We start from the raw sequence: 21,228 nt of genomic DNA on the forward strand, positions 1-21,228 counted from the left end.
CTCTCTCTCAAATACGGAACCTTCACAAGTTTCCGTGTCATCCTTGCATGGGGGCCTGTCTACCCTTCTCTGCGTTGGTCCAGTGTCAGTGTCTGAGCTGCAGGAGCAAGCGCGCACCACCTGTGTTCTTGGTGGTCCCGGCGCTGGAATTAAGAGTCCTTTGCCTAGGCGTGTCCGAGACCCCCACAATCAGGAGGTAAAGGTGAACTAGGCATAAACAGAAGAAACATAGAGAAAACACTTTCCAGCGTGTGTCCTTTGGCAGCCTGCGGTTAGTTCTGACTTTTTGTTCCAAAACAAAATAAATAATGCTGATGGTTAAAACTGAGCAATAGTTTAAAAAGAGAAGGAAAACCTTAGACATGTGGACGAAAGGGCCACATGCTGACCTCACCAGCTCAGGGGAGGCCTGCGTGGCCGTCTTGCAAACTCAGAGACCTCAAGTCACCACAAAGGATGGTCTGAAATTAAACTTTACCTAAAAGCCATTATGGTGGGAGGTTACGTCCTAGGCTGGTATCTTCCCTGACAAGGTCAATGTTTACCTTAACTGAGCCTATCTGTCTTTCTGCATCTATGATAACATACCCTCGAAATGTCTCGGTAACTTGTAACTTCCCTTTTTCCGGACCCCTTGGGTTCCTTCATTGTTGTTGTATCATGTTGACCGTTGACTGTTAACTATCCTGCAGCACCCACCTAAGTGTGTGTCTATTATTTTACTTTTTATCCGATCCCAGGGGTTTCCCTGCTTTGCTTTCTCCCGCCTCTCTTATCACCAATGGATTTCATGTGACCCACCTACGTCTCCTCCTTTGATTGCCATGTGTAAAAATAGATGAAAGACCGCCATTCCCTGGAGCACTATCCCCATCCGTTGAGATACTGCTTCCCGGCAATTGTCAACAGTTTGGCTCAAATAAACTCACAACAATTCTTCACAGACTTCAGTGTTTCTACGTTAACAGACACAAAAGCAGCAAGGTTTCAGCCCGGTCCACGCCGCCGCCCCTGCCGGGCCTCCCCAGGCCGCTCCGCTCTGATTTGTGGAAATGATGGTTATGCAATTTCCACGCATTGTGCCCCATCACCGCGCCATGGCAGCAGCAGAGAGAAAACAAGCAAACACACTTGAGGCTGAGATGCTAAGTTTTTCTTTCTCGTGTCACAGAGGTTTTTAACTGCCTAGTGGAGGGCAGCTGACAACCGCTCCCTCCTGACTAATGTGCAGGCAGCGAAGTGGCTCCTGCTCTGACTTGTATCTATGGCAGCAGTGCTGGCTGGTGAGTCTAGCTGTGAAAAATTCACCCCAAAGAAACGGGACTTGAGAATCCCACAGGCGACAGATTGTTGGTCTTTCTCTTAAAAAGAAAAAATCTATGCCATCTGCTTACAGAAGATGAGATAACTTGGAGAGGACGATTCCCCGAGGGCCCCCTGCTAGAGCCATATCTAGGCGGGTTTGGTGGGCGAGGCAGCCTCAGGTCTGCAGCCCTGGGCCAAGGAAAACAGAGATGACTTCCTCCTGCCCCTATTTCAGCTTTACTCTTTGAACTGCTTATTTATTGTCCTTGCTGAGTGGTCGAGCACAGACTGTTTCGCTTTCCTGGACTGCTTTTCTGAGTTTGTGGAGGCCGGTTTGTCAAGGGCTCCACACCCCCCACCTGGCACTGTGTGGGGCTGCGACCGGGACACGGCTCCTCTCCAGGGTCCTGAGCTCAGCTGGGACCCGAGGTGACGGGCAGCGGAGGCGGCAGAGGTGCGGAGAGCAGGTAGGTGGCAATCTCTGACAATGAAGGTCCCCGCGCTGCAGCTCAGAGGGGAGTTCCCACAGCTCTGTGTCCAGGAGAGAGGATGCTCTTCTCCCCAGGTGGACTCTCTGAGAAGGGCTTTCCCCTGCACACAAAGCCCTCCTGGGAACCTCACCTCACCGACCTCTCCTATGTGACTGATCGCATGTTGGTCTCTTGTCACTAGATGGCACCATGTCGGGCTCCCACACGGCAGGGACTAAATTGGCAAAGTTAACAGCTGGGCCTTTTCTCCCGTCATTTCCTCTTTGGTCTGCATCTGGAGCAGCGGTTCTCAACCTTCCTCGACCCTTTCATACAGTTCCTCATGTTATGGTGACCCCCAACCATACAATTATTTTTGTGGCTACTTCATCACTGTAATGTTGCTACTGTTATGAATCGTCATGTAAATATCTGATATGCAGGATGTATTTTCATTGTTACACATTGAACATAATGAAAGCATAGTGATGAATCACAAAAACAATATGTAATTATATATGTGTTTTCTGATGGTCTTTGGCGACCCCTGTGAAAGGGTCGTTCGACCCCCAAAGGGGTCGCGACCCACAGGTTGAGAACCGCTGATCTAGAGGCTCTAAGTCAGATCCTGGTTATTTCATCTTTGTTTTAGGGGTTTGGTTTTGTGAAATTTGTCTGTTCTTTGAGATTTTTTTCCTCTGTGTATCTTGCAAGTATTTGAACCCGGTAATTATTAGTGTGAAAGAAGTAATTCGTTCTCCCTCTATGTTTTCTTCCAAGTCACATATAGAAATATTTACTTGTAGAGACTTTGCCAAAAACAAAATAAAGCTCAACACATCTAGGATCTTTACCCAAACGTGCGAGTGGGAAGAAATATATGTTTGAAAACTTGTTTTATCTAAGCATGTCCAGTTGAAACCTAGTCATGGATAAGCCATGCTGATGGGATAACATAGAAATGACCCGGTGATGCTTTCCCTTGAAATGTATTAGCAAATATATAACAGCAACAACAAATGAGCGCTGATGTAAATATAAGCTAATGGTCTTGCACCCTCCCAGATGTGGCAGGTAATGACATTTCTGTTTGTTGTAGTCCCATAAACCCTATGTTACTGAAGGTGAAACCTAACTCCATGCTGTCCACAGTCTTTCTAAATAATCGCTATGACAGTGACCTGGAAATGTGTAAATAATAATAGATGATGAGATGTATTACATGGAATGAGGCTAACAAGAGAGATGACAGATAGATTAGATAGCATATAATACAGTGCTTGAGTTTCTCAATAGCTGTCTAAAATCTGCAACATTAATCTTCTATTTTTATTTACTTATTTACTATCGGAAAAATTGTGTTTCATTTTGTGTTTTTATTTTATTTCATTCATTCGTTCATTTATTCATTCAACGAACAGCTGAGTACCTACACTGGATTAGCTAGTACCGATGCAAACATAAATAAGGCACTAAATTTGCCCTCAGAAAGCTTTTCTTTTTTTTTTTTATGTTGTTAAGCATCCACAAAGTAAGTTTTAGACTCGATCATGGGGGGTGGGGGAGGGGGGGCAGGGGGGATGGAGAGAGGGAGAGAAAAAGAGAGAAAGAGATTGATAGAGAAATATGTGGAGATAGAAAGAGAAGAGAGAGACGCATAGTTTATGGTGATAACTCTGCTAGTAACTAACTCATGCTGTGACCCTGGACCTCCCTCGTCGTATTTCAGATGAAATGATTTTATATGACAGTGCTTTGTAAACTGTAAAATAATTTTAAAATGTAAAGTATTTTAGTTTTTAAAATTTCTTCTTATAAGGATCCCAGAGTTGTTAAGAACTTTGATCCTACAATCAAATGCTTACTTCCTTTTAATTTCCCCATAATTTCAAAATAACAACTGCATACATAACACCCATTACATTTCCAACTCACCTTATAAAACGAAAAGTTAACAGAAACACCATGAGTTTGGGGAAGAGAAAAGGCTGGAGGCTAACCCCGATGGCCCCGTGAGCACACCGCCCTCTGAAACACTGAGGCTCCAGGACTAGTCCCTTCCCCTCTTCTACTCTGCTAACTCTTGATGCTCCTCATCGATTTTACAGATGACAAATGGAATCTCAAGCAAATTCTGTTACAATAATATGTGGGGGATAAAGAGACCTCTTGTGAGGGTCATTCTGGTCGTTTAACTTTATGCGTTGTCTACACTTTGGTGGTAGAAAAAAATGAAAGAAAGTTCTAGTTAGGAGATTTGGTCCAGCACCATCAATTCTTAAACTAGTTCAATAGTTTTCCAAAATGCTTCTCGTTTTTCATTAAAGGGCAGTCATATCATATTCTATAATAGGTAAGTCAGAAAATTTCTTTTCCAATTGTATGCAGAAATCAATACATGAGGAACTCCACATTCAAATATATTTAAGACCACAATGAAAGATGCATAAAATGGTATTCTTGGTCAAGTCCTTGACTGGATTTGGGTATGTAGAAAGTGTTATCTTAAATTTCTGGTCTATTATCTGGGGATTTGTCTTTTTTGATTTTTTAAAATATGTTTTTATTGATTTTTTTAGAGAGAGAGGAAAGGAGAGGGCGACTGATCGACTGCCTCTCACACGCCCCCTACTGGGGATCAAGCCTGAAATCTGGGCATGTTCTCTAACCAGGAGTGGAATAGGTAATCCCTCAGTGCGTGGGAAGATGCTCAAACAACTGAGCCAGGCCGGCCAGGGTAGGGGATTTGTCTTTCATTCTGTTAATGGTATTAAGCTGTATTTTTAGGATGATAGCAGCCTAGCAGTAAAGATAAACTTCTACTAGTAATTAAGCATTTGAGCTGAAAATATTCCCTCAATACATTAGTATATCCTTATTTGAAATAATCTTACTTCATTCCGAAAAGAGAAAAGGTAGCTTAGCTTCATTTCACCTGTAGAAAGGTATGCCTATTCTTATTTTGTTCTAGAATATTGGTTTGCCAATAGACATGGGCTGGGAAAAAACCTGAAACTTCAGAGACCGAGGTATCTATTTACCATAGAGTTTCTTTTCTGGCTTTCCCATCCCTGGCCTATGACACATTTCTCTTTGTTTAAAATATCATATCAAGCCAAGTGTTACAAGAATGGCTTCTTAGTATTTGTGCACGAGGAACCTAGGAAATGGAATTCTATTTCACCGGTTGCAGGCAGAGACCATAACATGCAGGCCTTTCCCCATCAGTATATTTGGGTAGAAAGGTGGTCTTTATCATAAAAGTATATGGATCTACACGTAGCGATGGACAGAATTTCTCTGCAAGGAAGCAGAGATTTAAAACAATTATTTTGGGAAAATGTGTTGAGACTTTTCTCTAAAAATAAAACACTGTTCCATCAGTACTGGTCATTTCTTAGCACATGTGACAAATGACCCCAGATGCTCATACAGATCCGAAAGGAACTTAATGGCGTTCTCCTCTGAAATGGCAAATAGCTTTCCTTTCACTTCATTTTAAACAAAAACAAACTTTCCCACTTTGAAGAGAACCGAGGAAGCCATCTGGTGCACCCAAAGTTCCTGCATTCCAGATGTCCTCGTGGGAAAGAGAGGCAAGGTGTTGCTAAGAACAGAACTTTTATGTCTCTGCCTATTAACAATGACACTTCCTGTTTTGATTGCTAACCATAGCAGGCTATAAAGAAAGCAAGACAATGAACCTCACCTTTTGCACAGGGAAGAGCATCTGTACTCCCCCTGACCCTGTGTGTAGAGTTCAAAGTGAAGATTATCACAGCTCAGCTCTCCTGAGCTCCTATACATTGATCTAGGGTCTCCCAGCCAAGGTTGGCATTTTTGAAATGTGCTATTACCTAGCCATGGCCTAATACTGAAGTCAGCAGATGTGCAATATTCCACCTTCCAAATATAAGTGAAGCTACATGTTGCCTCTAAAAGCTACGAACAGCCCTGCAGATCCAAGAGTCTGTGACTGCCTCCTTTTAAGCCACCATCTTTCAAAAAAGAGTGAGAAAGGAAGAAAGCAGGAGAGAAAAATAGGTAAGAAAAAAGGAAGGAAGAGTGAGAGGGAAGGAGTGGGAAAGAAGGAAGGAAAGAATAAGTATAGAGGAGACAGAAAAGACCCATCATTTCAAAGTGAGAAAGATACTCCTTGTAGATGCAGTAATCTGAGTACCTGATGCTTCCCAAAACAAGGACAATATACTTTAAAGCAAATCCAATTCCACTTAGTATAAAAAATAAGTCATGTTATTTTTAAAAAGTAGAGATGAATGGAATGCTGACGATGTAAGTATGACATCAAAATAAATAACAAAAGCATTTTATAAAATAATGTTCTCAAAGTTCAAAGCAATAGTACTACGTACTATTTAAAGTAAAAATTCTCAGCAACGATTCTATTTTCTGTCATGACAGTTCATTAGAAATGAGAATATATTTTCTTAACAAAAAAGACAAACCTTATCTTAGAGTTTGTCCTCCAATTCTTGAGAGAAGTTATATATTCCTGCGTCATAGAAAAGCAATTTGTTGGCTTTCTTCCCAGATCCCAAAAAAATCTTCTTTAAAAACAAGTATACTATTAAATATGTATACAATTAAATTACATGTGCATAGATATAAATGTTTTAGAAAAAAATGGCATGACTGCTTTCTTGAAAATATTTTAGTTATTAATAAATACAGTAAAAATAAATTACATCGGGTATTTGTTATTATCATTAATAATTTCTGTATTGCCCTAGCCAGTTTGGCTCAGTGGATAGAGCATTGGCCTGTGAACTCAAGGGTCCCAGGTTTGATTCCCAGTGAGGGCACATGCCTGGATTGTGGGCTCAATCCCCAGTAGGGGATGTGCAGGAGACAACCAATCAATGATTCTCTCTCATCATTGATGTTTCTATCTCTCCCTCTCCCTTCCTCTCTGATATCAATAGAATTTAATAAAGTAAAATAAAATAAAATTTCTGTATCACTTTTTAAAAATATGAAACTCATGTTTCAGATGCAAATTCCAGATTGTTACCCACCAAATGATACTAAAATAATAACACATTTGCTAAAGCAGAAGATAAGCAAAACATCCTCAAAGGGTGCTACTGGTGACTGTAGCTAACAGCGAGTTGTTAAGCCTGCTAATCCCATTTGGAAATCTGTGGGACTTGATGAGCAGATGCATGGAAGATATTAGTGGGCGAGATGAGATAATGAAAGATAATTAGAAAAGTCCATTTTTAGCAGACTGCATTCTAAGGCAAAAATAAGTTTTAGATGAAGATTTTCTGATGAGATAACTAAAGTGATTAAGCTTTCCTGGCACATACTTCTATAAACCGACAAAACTGAAATAAAAATGGGTAGCTGCCAAAAAAACGAATGTTTTCTCTGTCTTTCATAAAACAACACACACTTTGGAAAATAATTTTGCTGAACAAATAATTATCAGTACATGTTTTCCTTAATGCTTGATTTAGGTTTTTCTGTGTTTTCCACCATAAACAAGTGATAAATTATCTGATACTGTTTTGTTTTGTTTTTTAATCCTCCCCCAAAGGTATTTTTTTCCATTGCTTTTTAGAGAGAGTGGACAGGAGGGAGGGAAAAAGGAAGAGAGAGAGAAACATTTATGTAAGAGAGACATTGATTGGTGGCCTCCCACACCAATGCTCTGACCAGGCGTGGATGGAGCCTGCAACCCTTCATTGTGCAGGCCAACCACTGAGCCACGCCCACCAGGGCTTATCTGATACTCTTGATTCATTATCAGTATTAGGTCAGGGAATTAGATAATCTATATATATAAAAGACTAAGTGTCCATCTGACCGGTAGCTATGACACGCACTGACCATCAGGGGCAGATGCTCAATGCAGGAGCTGGCATGACGTGCACTGGCCATTTAAAAATAAACGGACCACAGACCTGGCACCAACAAACCAACACTTAGCTTCCCCCAAGTGAGACACAGGCCCTGCCACCTCCCTGGAGCAACACCACACCAAATTGCAGCCAATGCTGCGAGACCCCATGGGTCAAAATGTGGCCCACAGCCCAGCCCAGCCTGGAAACAGTCGCTAGGGGCCCTGGGTAATGACATCACATAGCAATGCCTGGCTTCCTCTCCCTAGCAACTAGTCTCCTTGGAGTTTCTTCAGCCCAGGAACACAGCTTGCTTTATAGCCAGGTGCAAACACTTTACAGTTTAAACAAATGTTTGTGAAGTGTTTTTATGTACCTCATCTCATTTGATCCTCACAGAAGTCCTGGAGCAGGTAGATAGGAGACTTGGTGGAATTCTATTTTCTTTTCATTAGCCAGAAAATGGAGCTTTAGAAAGCTTAGAAACTTGACCTGACTGCGAAGATATAAGAAATGGTGGACCTTGAAAATGACTTCAGCTTTTCTCACTGCGCAGAATATAGTCAAATGCTGCTGCAGTTAAATATTTTACCCTTTGTTCTCCCTGTGTGATCTGCAATAATAATCTGTTTTGCGTTGATATTTACTGCTGTGTTGCTGACAATTACCTACCTGAAAGAGAAGTTGGGGTTTCTCATTGGGCTGGAAAAAAGTTTAGCTAAATCAGAAAGCAGGTATAATTAAGCAAGTTCATTCTGTATCTATAAAAGGCCAAGTTGACTCGCACATGTGCGATACATAAAAAGTTCTCACGGGCGCCAATCGCACACATATGTTTCGATTTGTCATTGTCATGAATTTGGTTGACACTTCTATTATAAAGGGAGAATAGTGATATTAAAATATTTCTTCTAATTAATTTCCTTTCAATGTGCATGAATCCATGCACTGGGACACTAGTAGATAAGTAATTTTTTTAAAAATTTATAAGTAAAATATATCAAGTGGCCATAATTCTCTATCAAGCTCAAGGAGACACTCAACAGCTAAGATGGTTTCTGTCTCTAAAACCCAATTGCTCAGGAGGTCGAGTTTTAGATTGTGAGTGCTTAAGAACAGAAACCAGTGAGTCAGGTAGACTGTATTCTAATATACAGTATAGTACAGTAGTACCACTCAATATGTCAACCAAATTTGACCCAGTAAACTCTAGTTTTCTACTTTTAAAATGGAGATGGAACAGCCCCTTCTCCACAGGGCTGTTCAGAGGATTAAAGAGTAATTCATTCTTAGGGTAACGTCTGACATACAGTAAGCGTGCTATGAAACTACCAGTTGCAATAATGTCATTATTAAGGATGGCGGTAATGATGATGCCTGCGTTTTTAATTTAATTTTTTTTACCGTTGACACTATTGCAGATGCCCCTTATTTCCCCCCAAACCTGTGTGACGAGGCCTATTTTATAAGGGCTCTCCACTTCCTCCTGAGACTTCTAGTTTTATCTGGGACTAAAGGTGAGCACCCCTCTCCTGCTGTCCTTGAGAACTGAATGCATCGACACAGAAATCAAACCTTAGAATTCCACTTCCCTGTCTGTCCCTGACACCTTCCAGGCTCCAGAGATGGTCCATAAGGAGGAACATGGCCTTGAGGAAGGAAAAGGCCGCCCCTGAATATGTGGGAGCCACATCTGAAGGAAGAGAGCCCACAGAGCAGCCGGATTCTCAGCGATTTGTTAACTTTCCAGTGGAAACTACACGGCCAGATCCTGAGACTCATCCCTCCAAGGAGTAAATCTTGAGGCCGGTTATAGCTCAAGGATGAAATGAGAGTCCAGGACAAGTAGACAGTGGAGTTAGGAAGTTGAGAAACAAAGATCTGTGCTAACAAAAACAGAATGATCAGGCCATAAAAATCACAATAGCTAGAAGTAGGCCGTAGATTGGGATTGGATGGGGAGGCATTGGGATGCTAATTAGCAGCAGCAACCCACCCCCACCCCCTTCAGAGGACCAGTCTCTGGGAATAAGTTCTTTCCGCTCAGGCTGAGAGCATTTTGACCTCTCACCCTGGCTCACCAATCAAGGGAAGAAATCTAAGGGCGAGCAGAACTTCGCCCGTTTTCTTTGGACCTAAGGCACCTTAAAAAGCTGTTGCTGGGGTAAGTCTTCTTATGTTCAACCCACCCAGAGTTAAGGCATGGCTACGAGGCTGTGGGAAGGATGTTCGGTGCCTCTTTGTCCCGCCTACTTTCTTCCACTGCTTAAACTTGAACCTGATGCTGTGGGGGTGGCACTAGACCAAGATGCAAAAATGGTAGAGTGCTTCTGGGGTATTAGTGGTTTAGTTTGTTGAAGACATAAACTTGAATTTCTGTGTAATAGACACTGACTTTTCAAGGAGAAATTTGGCTGCCTTTGATCTTGAGATTCATTACCATGTTCCTTTCCCTCTTCCAACCTCTTTCTCTTGTGCTTAGCAGTTACAGATCTAGGAACTACTAATTATAGTGAAAAATATAAGTGCTCGGAACATAGAAAATTAAATGATTGATGTCTGTGGTATACACAGGGACACACTTATTTGAAACCTTAAATGGCTAGATTTATGTTTTGAAAAGGAAGTCATTATAAGAAGAAACAAAACTCAGGCCACTGCTTCTTTGCCAGCCCTCTAAGCAATGCTGGGGTTCACCCAAGGGCTGAAGAGTCAGCCGTGTGGTCCACATAATCATAATTGTGAACCAAGTGAGACCTGGATTACGGGTTTGATTTGATCCTCTCAAGATGTATTTAAATTCTGAGAATCTAGATTCTAGGATGATGTAGAAAGTGGGATATATAACACAATTATCAGGCAGCATTATGTAATGTAATGTGCAAAAAATGCAGAACTCTGTGTGTGTGTGTGTGTGTGTGTGTGTGTGTGTGTGTGTGAAAACTTTGCTGTGTGGGGGAGCAAACTTCTCTTACCCGCTTGAGTTCTGTGGCTGGCCTAAGAATTAAACTGACATGTAACAGATTAACAGTGAAAAAAAAAATATACACATTAATTTGCTATTTTTCATGGGCGTGGGTATCTTCAGATGGAAAATGAAGGCCTGGAGAAGCCCTCGGGTCCGAAACTATATCCCTACTTACAAGAACGGTAACTGTGGGGATGTGACAGGACACAGGCCCTGGGCTCGGGGCCGTCAATTATGGGACAACGACTGGTAATTATAGGAGAGGGAACTAAGGGGAGATAAGGTCATTTTAGTGAGTCTGCTCGTCCAGTCCAGCTCAATCCCAGTGTCTGGTGATAAGAATGTTTTCTTCCAGGCACGGGGGGAGCAGGCTTTTCTGCATGGAGGTTTTATGACCTGCTCTGAGCAGACAGGGGGAGGGCTGAGAGCCCGCCAGGCACCTGCTATTTCTCAAGGGCCTTCAGCTCCGTGGAATCAATGCACCCAAGTGGCATATCTGGGCGTGGCATGTCCTGAATCCCGTCACCCCATCAACTTTTCAAACCAGAAGGAAGGAAACAAGAGCAAAAACCTTTTAAATTCCTAGTGTGAGACACATCGCCTCGTATCCCAGAGAGTGGGGGTATGGATGCTGATGGCTCAAAACATGGAAACTGGCCCAGTGAACACACTGCAGGCCTGCAGTTTACAGCCTCACAGAGAGTCTGAGGTCCGTGTGTAATTTACTCAGAAAATAAGCAATCTGACCAGCAAAGATTGTCAGGCTGATCAGAAAACTGAACTGGTAAATGTTTAAATCAGTGAAATTCGTAAAATTGTAATGAAGATACACTGCTAGCATGACCTCGTGCCTTTGAGTTGATCACTAATCCCCAAATTTACTTGATGTGATGAGGGAACATTCGCAGAAAAATCAATGGACAAACTGAAGAAATTTTCTATTCAAAACCAGGTAATCAGAAAAGCTGACTTGAATTGCAAAAGGCTTATGAGACGATGAAATGAAATATTAAGTGAATGACCAAGGGAAGTTAGGACGGACAGTAGGCAATGAAAATAAATGCAGGTAAATTTCCAGATGATGTAAAGTGTGCACATTAAGACATCTAAAGAGCACGCTTGGTTTTCATAATGCTGGCCTGAACCGTGGAAGCATCGAAGACAATACAAACCCAAAGGCTGAGGTCATGAAACAGTATCTGTGCTTCCTGGGGAACTAACATTGAACTAAGGAGATGTATAACAAATTTTCAGTCCTGCCTTATTATGTACAGTCTCTGCTGGAATTGCGTTGTGCCCTTAAATTATTTTGTATATGTTGCACCTTCAGATTAGTTGTGCCAAGGGTACATTTTTAAAGAGAAAAGAACGTTACTTGCAGGCCCAGTCAGATCAGTAGGCATTGTGAGGCAAGGCCAGCTGTGAGGTGTACCGGGATGCCCACTCCCTGAGAGAGAAGCTCAGGCCCCAGGCCATTGGAAGGCCTCGAGTCGGAATTCGCTCTGGATGCAAACCCTCTTCTTGCTGGAAACGCTCAGCTCCCCATGCAGGAGGCCCACCCGAGTGCATTCTGCGGATGCCACCAGACCCGCTGCTAGCAGATGTAACAATAAATTTATTTCTTTACCCCTGTTGGCCTTGGGCGTTCCTCCTAAGACAGCCCTGACAGGACGTATGTGATTTAGAAGGTCAAAGCCTGAAGGAGAAATCTGGAGTAGCCTTCTAGATGCCCTGATGGTTATTCCCTGAAACAAAGCAGTGACGGGAGCACAATAAATACACCTACTACCTGAGCCACATCGGTAAAAACAGGTGTTTGCAGGGTTAGTTTTCTTCCTGTACCTGACGGTGTGGTCAAAGCGACTCAGGGTCTCAGTTCTACAGATTCAGTGAGATTGTTCCAGATAATGTGAGTCTTTCGTTTTCTCGTTCTTCTGCCGACATGGGTGATGGTGGTTAGTTTTTGCATCTTTGGTCCTCGATCCCAATCCCCCAGCTGTTGTAGCATATACTAATTATTTTTTACAAGAGAACCAATCCACTTTTATTTATTTACTTCCAGTAACTGTAGACCTGCCAGGGGGGCAGCATTACATGGGTTCTGTGTGCAAGGCCTTAGTGGGAAGGTGGCTTCAGAATTTGGCACAGACATGCCCTGTTTCCATGAGCTCCAGGTACCTCTCCCCAGGTGGCTGGGTTTGTTCCCTTTGCCACCAGGAGTCACTGTGTGTTCTTTGCTCTGTTCACACACGCACGCCTCTTGCCTAGAGAGAAGTCAGTTTCATCTCGCACACACACACACACACACACACCTTTGATTTTAAGAAGAGCTGTGTGTTCCCTTGTGTGAGGCCAGCAAAAATGGCCTTGGACCACAGCCTTCCAGTCACATTTTTCACTTTAAAAATATATATTTTTTATTGATTTCAGAGAGGAAGGGAGAAGGAGAAAGAGATAGAAAGGTCAATGATGAGAGAGAATCACGGATGAACTGCCTCCTGCACACCCCTTACTGGGGATCAAGCCCACACCCCAGGCATGTGCCCTGATTGGGAATCGAACCGTGACCTCCTGGTGCATGTGTCGATGCTCAGCCACTGCCCACACTGGCTTATTTATCATTTCTAAAGTCCCGTTCTCAGCAGGTCTCCTCAGGCTCCAAGATGGCAGAAAGAGGTATCATATAATACTTTCAATAATAAACAAGATTAAGTTCTGGATTACCTTTATTTAACCTACTCCATATAGCCAAGTAGATATTTCTCAATTCTCTCTATAAACGTATGGTGATCTAATCTTAATTTTTTTTCTTCGATAACCTCACACGAAAGCTCAGGCCACTAGATTGTTTCACTCAAGGCTCAATGTCTCTTCCCTTTTTCAGTGAATCCTCATTCGAGGATATTTTTTCCATTGATTTTTTTTTTTTTAGAAAGAGAGTGGGGGGGGGGGGGGGCGGACAGAAAGAAACATCGCACATGCCCGACTCTGGCTGGGGATCCAGCCTGCAACCTAGGTACGTGCCCTTGACCGGAATCAAACCCGGGCCCTTCAGTCCGCAGGCCGATGCTCTGTCCACTGAGCCAAAAAGCAGCTCGGTGCTTCTTTCAGCTTCCTCCTCTGGCTAATGCGCCATCCTCTGCAGCTTGGATTTCTACCCCTAGGCCCCACACCCCGCTTTTTTCATGACCACAGGCGCGAGCACTTTTCAGTTCTCGGAGGCCGGCACTGAAACGTCATGGCGGGGAAAGCAGTGCGGACATGGAGCTGTGGGGAACAAACTTCCTCCACGGCGGCCTCGGTGGGGGACCCATCCCCTGCAATAAGGGAGTACCCACTGTTTTCTGTGAAACGCAACCGTCGGAGGTTTCCAGAACCGCAGGCGGGTGTGAGAGAGCGAACCCCGGACCCCCGCCCCCCTTCCCGTGTGCAGGGCCTGAAGGACCGCACTGGACAGCAGTGGACAGGACGTGCGTGGCACTGTTTGAATCCCTGTGTTCCCAGCACTTCTATGGAGCTCGAATAAAAATAGCTGCTGGCCGTCTAGGCCTTACAGCATTTAGTACTTGATTCCAAAAGCCGTCAAAGGAGCCCAAGTTAGCATTTCGTTCTGTTTTCTATAAGAATACAGTGAGGCTGAGCCCTGGCCCAGCCTCCCCTCTCTCCGGCCAAATGCCTGGGCAGCTCAGGGACCAGGCATTCCCACGCGCTGTCTGAAGACCAGGGGCCTGGGGGGAGGGGGGAGGGCTGAGGGCGCTGTTGTGCCCTTGACTAGAAATCTGGTTTGTGTACAAATACAAGCAAAGCGCTGGGCCCCTGCTGTACCCAGTCCGAGCCCAAACCCTTCTCCGGTAAACCAGCAGCAACCTTCCGAAGTGAGTGCTGACTGCCTTTGCAGAGCTGTGGAGGGGGGAACCCCATGCTGTCAGACATCACCCTAGATTTGTAACCACACCCGTCACGTTAAAAATGAATGAAAAGCTGGAAAGCCCAATCGAAACCGCCACCCAGAGCCAAATGAGGACTCCAGGATTTTGGCAGGGTTTCTCTTTCCTTGATCGCAATCATTTCAAGGACCGGGTAGTCTCTTTGTCCAATCGCATCTCTTCCAAGAAGCGAATCTGAGCGGAAGAATTAGCACTGATCTATCTATCTTTCTTTCTTTGTTTCTTTCTTTTCTTTCTTTTCTTTCTTTCTTTCTTTCTTTGTTTCTTTCTTTCTCTTTCTTTCTCTCTCTCTCTCTCTCTCTCTCTCTCTCTCTCTCTCTCTCTCTCTCTCTCTCTCTCTCTCGATAGGGCCCAGAGGGCAGGGTGGGGCTGTGGAACACAGTGATGGAACTAGGATGAAACTCCTGATACAGGTTTCCAGGAGCGAATCTGAGGGTTGTCATGGTAACTTGCCAGGGTATAAGGCTATTGTCAGCTTCAGGATACGATTTAAGGTGACATTCTTAGGAGATCAAGCACTGGCATGAAAGGAGATAGAGGTGGAAGTGTGGACCGGAACTGATTTCAGATTCGGGTTTGGACTTCTGAGAGAGGAGGTATAGGGAGAAAGCAACAGAAATACATCAATTGCTTAAGTTTGCTACCCCTGGGGGGCAGAGGGCATGCAGAGAAGAGAGCACTCACCCCAGGAAGTAGGACTAGAAGAGCCCAAAAGTCACCAACAGCTGGAGCCATTGGTCATTTACATTTGCACATTCTCATAAGAATCAGAGAAATCCCTGTCGCTATTAGCATCTCTGTTGTCATCCTGGCTGCGTACGGAGACAGGGAGGACTCCTTGTCAGGGGCTGCCATGCAGTGGTCCCCTCTCTCCTTTTCATTCTGAAGTCCTTGCTTTCCTGTACTGAGAACTGCGTACTGCTTACCCCTTTCTGCAGAAAACCATACACGAAACCAGGTCCCATGGCCGCAGCTGGCTTTCGGAACAATCCTTCCAGGTAGAAGTCACTCAGCCCTATGGGATCTGCACCTGACTTGTTACCTAACTTCTTACTATGGAGGCGAGTGTGCAAGCCTCCTTCTCTGAGTTCCGATTCCAGGGCCATATCTTTGGAGGAGGAGGGGGTCTGTCCAAGCAGGCCCGACAGTGGGAGCTTTCCGGTTACTAGAAATCAGCAGGACAACCGGTTAGGGAACAGAATGCCAAGTTCACTGCAACGTGTTTGCTTGCTTGTTAAATACCTCGTTACTGGTTTCAGAGAGGAAGGGAGAGGGAGAGAGGGAGAGAAACATCAATGATGAGAGAGAATCATTGATGGGCTGCCTCCTGCACGCCCCGCACTGGGGTTTGGGCCTGCAACCCAGGCATGTGCCCTGATGGGGAATCAACTTGTGACCTCCTGGTGCATAGGTCGACGCTCAACCACTGAGCCAGCGGGCACAACAGCGTTTACAACAAAATACACGAATAGAAGGGAATTTCATGGTTGAGGCACTAATAACTGTGTCTCCCAGACCTCCACTATGATCCTCGTTATTAGTACTTTTGGAAAACTTCCAGAAACCACAAGTCAAGCAGTCCGTGTCTACGGGATTTCTGACGACAAATCCAAACAATGCAACATGCCAGTAGCCCCCAATTATACTTACAATTGACCCCTTGAACAACCCAGAGGTTAGGGGTGCCGACCCCTCATACAGTGGAAAATCCGTGTATTAATGTTGATTCTCCCAAAACATAACTACTAGAGCCTATAGTTGACTGGAAGCATTACCGATGACATAAACAGGCCATTACCACATATTTTGTGTTATATGTTTTATACACAGAACTATTAAAAGAAAGTACCAGTAAACTAGAGAAAGAGAAATGTTACTAAGAAAAATCATAGAAGGCAGTGCCCTGGCTGGTCCCGGGACTGCTCCTGCTTGGACCCTGTTTGGACAGAACAGGCCCAGGGACACCTGCTTCCATCCTCCCACCTCCCTCCACCATCTGCCAGCCGCCACCTTCAGAGCCACCTCGGCCCTCCCCGGCCTCCCAGACCAGCCAACACCAATTTTGGACCTTAACTCCTTATTTCCCAACAACCATGAGCTCCCAGATTTGTCAGCATTATCTCCCCCCGCCCCCCAGGAGGAGGCTGCGGTCACCGCCCCCCACCTGCCCCGCGGCCGCCCGGCCTACCTGTCTCTGGGCAGGGAGGGGAGAGGCGCGTCTTCCTCGAGTTGGAGAAGCCGAGGGCGCTGAGCCTCTTAAGACGCAAACCCAGCCCGGGGGCCGCTTCTCTCCAGGACGAGCTGGAGCCTCCCCAGGGGAGGGGGTGACACTGGGACCCCGAGGAGGCCTGGCCTGGGGAGGAGGTGGCCCAGGCCTGTGTGGAGCTGCAGGCCCTGGTGCTGCCCCCGACCCTCCGCCGTGACCCCTGGGAACCACCTCCGGGTGAGGAGGGCGGCTCATCAGGAAGATGGGCCACACCTGGCCCCTCCGCAGGTGGCGGCCCCTGGGCGGGGCTGGCGAGTGTCTCTCCCAAAGGCTCCCCCTCCAGCAGCACCAGGAGCCTGGGAGCCCAGAGGCCTTTGGGGGCCCCTCTGCATCCCCCTGGGGTCTCCCCGAAACCAGTAGGCGTCCTTTAAGCACCCGGAGCCTCTCCGGAGCACTGGGCCACATGCAAACAATAAAGCCTTTTACTGCAAAAAAAGGGGGAGGAGGGGGAGGGGGAGGGGGAGGGAAGGAGAAAGAAAATCAGAGAAAGAGAGAATTTAACAGCTTTACTGAAAAAAACCGCCTGCAAGTGGACGCGTGCAGTTCAGACCAGGTTGCTCAAGGGCCAGCTCTAATCATTCGCGTTGGGCTTGGAGCCTTTTTATAGCAACTACACTGTGGCGCGTGGCTGCGTGTGAGTCTAGGTCAGAGGTCAACAGTCTAGTCCCCCAATGCCGAAATCAGGCCCCCCACCTGTTCCTCTAGCGGCAAACTGCGGCTCGAGAGCCACATGCGGCTCTTTGGTCCCTTGAGTGTGGCTCTTCCACAAAATACCACGTGCGGACGCACGTACAGTGAGATTGAAACTTGGTGGCCCATGCGCAGAAGTCGGTTTTCGGTCTGGGCGAGTCTATTTTGAAGAAGTACTGTTGATATTTGGCTCTGTTGACTAGTGAGTTTGCGACCACTGCTCTAGCCTGCAAGCTAAAAACGGGTTTGACATTTTTGAATGTGTAAAGAAGAAAAATCGAAAGAAAGTAGTAGTACATGAAATTCAAGTTTCAGGCATAAGGTTTATTGGAACACTGCGTTGTTCGGGCGCTCTCTTGCCCCGAGGGCAGAGTTGAGCAGGTGCCATAGCGACCCTGCGGCCCACAACGCCTGTCTCTGGTTCTTTACACAGACAGGCTCAGCCAAGCTCTGGTCTGAGCCGTGATCCCCACCGTTGCCAACGCTCAGTCTGGCTTCTTTACATTCATGGAGGGGCGAAAGTAGGTATACAGTTGTTCCTATGGAAAAATAATACAGTCATTGATAAATAATAATATAAGAACAAACTGTTGCACCTACTCACAACTGTAAGCCGACTTTTGCCCAACCTTGTATAAAACAAATCATAGGAATTTTCTGTTCACCTCAACTGTTCTGGAAAGAGTTTATTGTCCTACCAGAGGCCTGAAAACGTGCAGAGCCCAGATTTCTCCACAGCAGGACTGCCAAGAAGCTACGGTACTCGAGAGAAATCGGTAACCCTGCTGAGTTATCTCCACTGAAGGAAATGGGAAGGTTCTCAAGGATATTCTCCATTAGGTTTCCCTTTTCACAGGAGAAACTGAAATGCCCTCGTCCCAACCCCACGGAAACTGGAGCCCCTCCCACCGGATCAGCTACTTTTCTTGCCGAGTAGTTCATGACCAGCGTGTGCGAGTTCAAATTCTGACCTTTGTTTGTCCCCCTGTCTGGGGTTGGTGTGCTGGGAAGCGGACAAAAGGAAGGAAGCATTTCGATAAGTGTCTTCGGAGATTTCATTCATCTCTGAGTAACTGCAAATGATAGCTGGCTGGCTGTAAACGGAGGAAAGCTTTTGTTTTTCTTCTTTTAATTCAAAATCTAGTTGTGATTCTAATTTAGCCAAGTCTCCGGTCTCACTATAGAGTCTGGAGGGTACTAGTATACTATTTTTTCCTAGGGCCTAGCACATCTTTTTAAAAACAGAACAATTGGGCCTGGCCAGTGTGGCCCAGTGGTTGAGCATCCTATGAACTAGGAGGTCAAGGTTGAATTCCTGGTCAGGGCACATGCTTGGGTTGCAGGTTCCACACCCAGTGTGGGGTGTGCAGGAGGCAGCCGATCAATGACTCTCTCTCTTTCTCATCATTGATGTTTCTATCTCTACCTCTCCCTTCCTCCCTGAAACCAATAAAAATATATTAAAAAATAAAAATGAAGAGAAAGAACAGAACCATTGGATTTACAGTTAGCATTGTCTTATCAGAGTGCATCTCAGTCTTTTTGCTGTTCACACACAAAATCCCAGGATTCCCCAACTGGCAGAACCACTCATTTCACACTCGGGCTTATAGAATGCCATCGAATACAAGGAAACTGGATCTACGCTTGTGTGTATTTTAAGTAAACCTAAGTACATGTCTGTCAGTTTTAATATTGTGAACAAATTAGTTGAGACACATCTCCCGTGAACTAGTCACAACCCCTCAGTTGAATGAGAACTAGGGCCTTGAGCTGAGAACACGTTCACTTGGGTTACACAGGCAAAACATTGGATGCCCTGGCCCTTGAGCCCAGGGGTGGGGAACGCCCGGCCTTGCTAAGGCATTAGGGGTGGGTTAATGAAATGTTTGACCAAATATGTACAGCAGGCTACTTTTTAAAGAGATAATTTTGTATGGCGCGTGAGTGGTGTGATAAATATGCAGATGGCCCTTGGCAGAAAAGAGGTCCCACCCCTGCTTTGGCGTCTGGGGAGCATCTCGGGGCGGAGGCCACAGAGGAGTGGCCTCAGCATCCTCTTCATGGAGCCTCTGTGAGAAGAGGTTTCTGGAAGCCGAGCTTCCAGTCTTCCAGCCCCACCCTTGGCTCCCATCTGGGGCACTCTGCTCCTTTTTTAATCGATTGCCCATCCATGCAGTTCAGTTCCACTAGTTCCGTTCCACTAGACCAGTGGTTCTCAACCTCCTGGCCCTTTAAATACAGTTCCTCATGTTGTGACCCCAACCATAAAATTATTTTCGTTGCTACTTCATAACTGTCATGTTGCTACTGTGATGAATCGTCATGTAAATATCTGATATGCAGGATGGTCTTAGGCGACCCATGAGAAAGGGTCGTTAGACCGCCAAAGGGGTCTCGACCCACAGGTTGAGAACCACTGCCCTAAACGCTGGTGCAGGTAGGGAAGGGGTCAGCCCTCAGCTTTTCCCACTCCCCACCCGTGGCCAGGGGCTCAGAAACCTCAGGCGGTGCTGGGAGCAGGCTCACGGCATGGGATTCCTCCTCTCCGGGCCTGCTCCACAGTCTTCTCAAGAACGCTCATTTTATCCAATCCAACCTGGGTTGGCAAACTACAGCCCTGCCCAAGGGCCAAATCCAGCCTGCACCCGTTGTTATAAATAAAAAAAATGCTCATTTTGGGGGAGCATTTTCTCAAACCAATGAGATTTTGCTTCCCAGCAATTGTCAGTTTGGCTCAAATAAATTCATTTTAAAAAAAAAAGAAAGAAGAATGACTTCTGAAATGAAAAGCGCTCTTCCAAAGTCAGACCTGCTCAGAATCTTTGGCCTTAGGCATTTAGGACAACAGACACTTCAGGAATGAGTCCCCATCGAATCATGCTGTATGGAAAGTTATTTGGTTCAGAGCCTCCTTTTAAAAAGTTTAAGGAGTAGGGGGAGAGTGGGTCCAGTGGGTCTGTGGTAGTGGCGGAGCCGCACCAGATGTCTCACTCAGCCGGGGTTCAGCAACCTCAGCTGGGAATGAATTCAGAGCCAAGACTCCAACTGTAAGAGAACATTTATTTGTAAAATCACAGAGGTAGAAGTGGTTCCTAGAAGAAAGGGCTTAGGAAACAGGTGTGGAGGTAAAGGAAGGGCCTTGGAGCTTGGGGTGAGGAAGCCAATGGTAGCGAGGCTGGGGGAGGGGAGGAGAAGGGAAGGCATGGACTTGTTCCCAGGAGGAAGAGCTGCACTGAGCGTTTAAACCTGTCCTAGGGTTTAAGGGCAGAGGTGTTAGGGGAGGCCCCAGGGGAAGATCCAATAGAACATTCAGCACTTCCAGGTGTGTCCTCTTAGGGTTGTGATCTCCACTGATTGGCCGGCACCAGGGTGGGGGTCATTATCCAAGGCAGCTGGTCCAGAGGGCAGCTGGGGCTGGTTTTGCTGCTTTTCTGGGCCTGGAGCTGACATATAACTGCAGCCTAGATGTTATCTCCAAGGGGGAAAGGTCAGGGGGTCCAAACTGCTAAGAGTCGGGCTGTCCACCCTGGTGGCCTTCTGTACCTGGCCCACCGTCCTTGCTCTGCTCACGTCTGTGTAGCTGCCTAGCACAGATCTAGAGGAAAAGGATACCTACATTTAAGGACAAAATGAAATGTCCTAAGTCAACACCCCGGCTTGTAGATTTCTGCTATGTTCTTCCACAGTCGCATGTGGCTTCCTCCGCCTCCAGGGC

The 21,228-nt window shown here is 45.7% G+C and overlaps 1 protein-coding gene across 2 annotated transcripts in view; it reads left to right on the top strand.

Annotated features, from left to right (window-relative positions):
• Positions 1 to 1,377: 1,377 nt before the first annotated feature.
• SLC39A10 (solute carrier family 39 member 10) overlaps positions 1,378 to 21,228 on the top strand; it is a 104,886-nt gene continuing 85,035 nt past the window's right edge. Inside the window, exon 1 of one of the 2 annotated variants that reach the window (XM_070421729.1) lies at positions 1,378 to 1,772. The gene's annotated coding sequence lies outside the window, so the exon portion shown is untranslated. Of the gene's footprint in view, positions 1,773 to 5,798; positions 5,820 to 21,228 lie in introns of those variants that run through there. The other variant, XM_070421730.1, reaches the window with a different exon arrangement.

Source organism: Myotis yumanensis, unplaced genomic scaffold, assembly GCF_028538775.1.
Source record: "Myotis yumanensis isolate MYYU_CA2020_CCGP unplaced genomic scaffold, mMyoYum1.0.hap1 SCAF_8, whole genome shotgun sequence".
Classification (NCBI taxonomy): Eukaryota; Metazoa; Chordata; class Mammalia; order Chiroptera; family Vespertilionidae; genus Myotis; species Myotis yumanensis.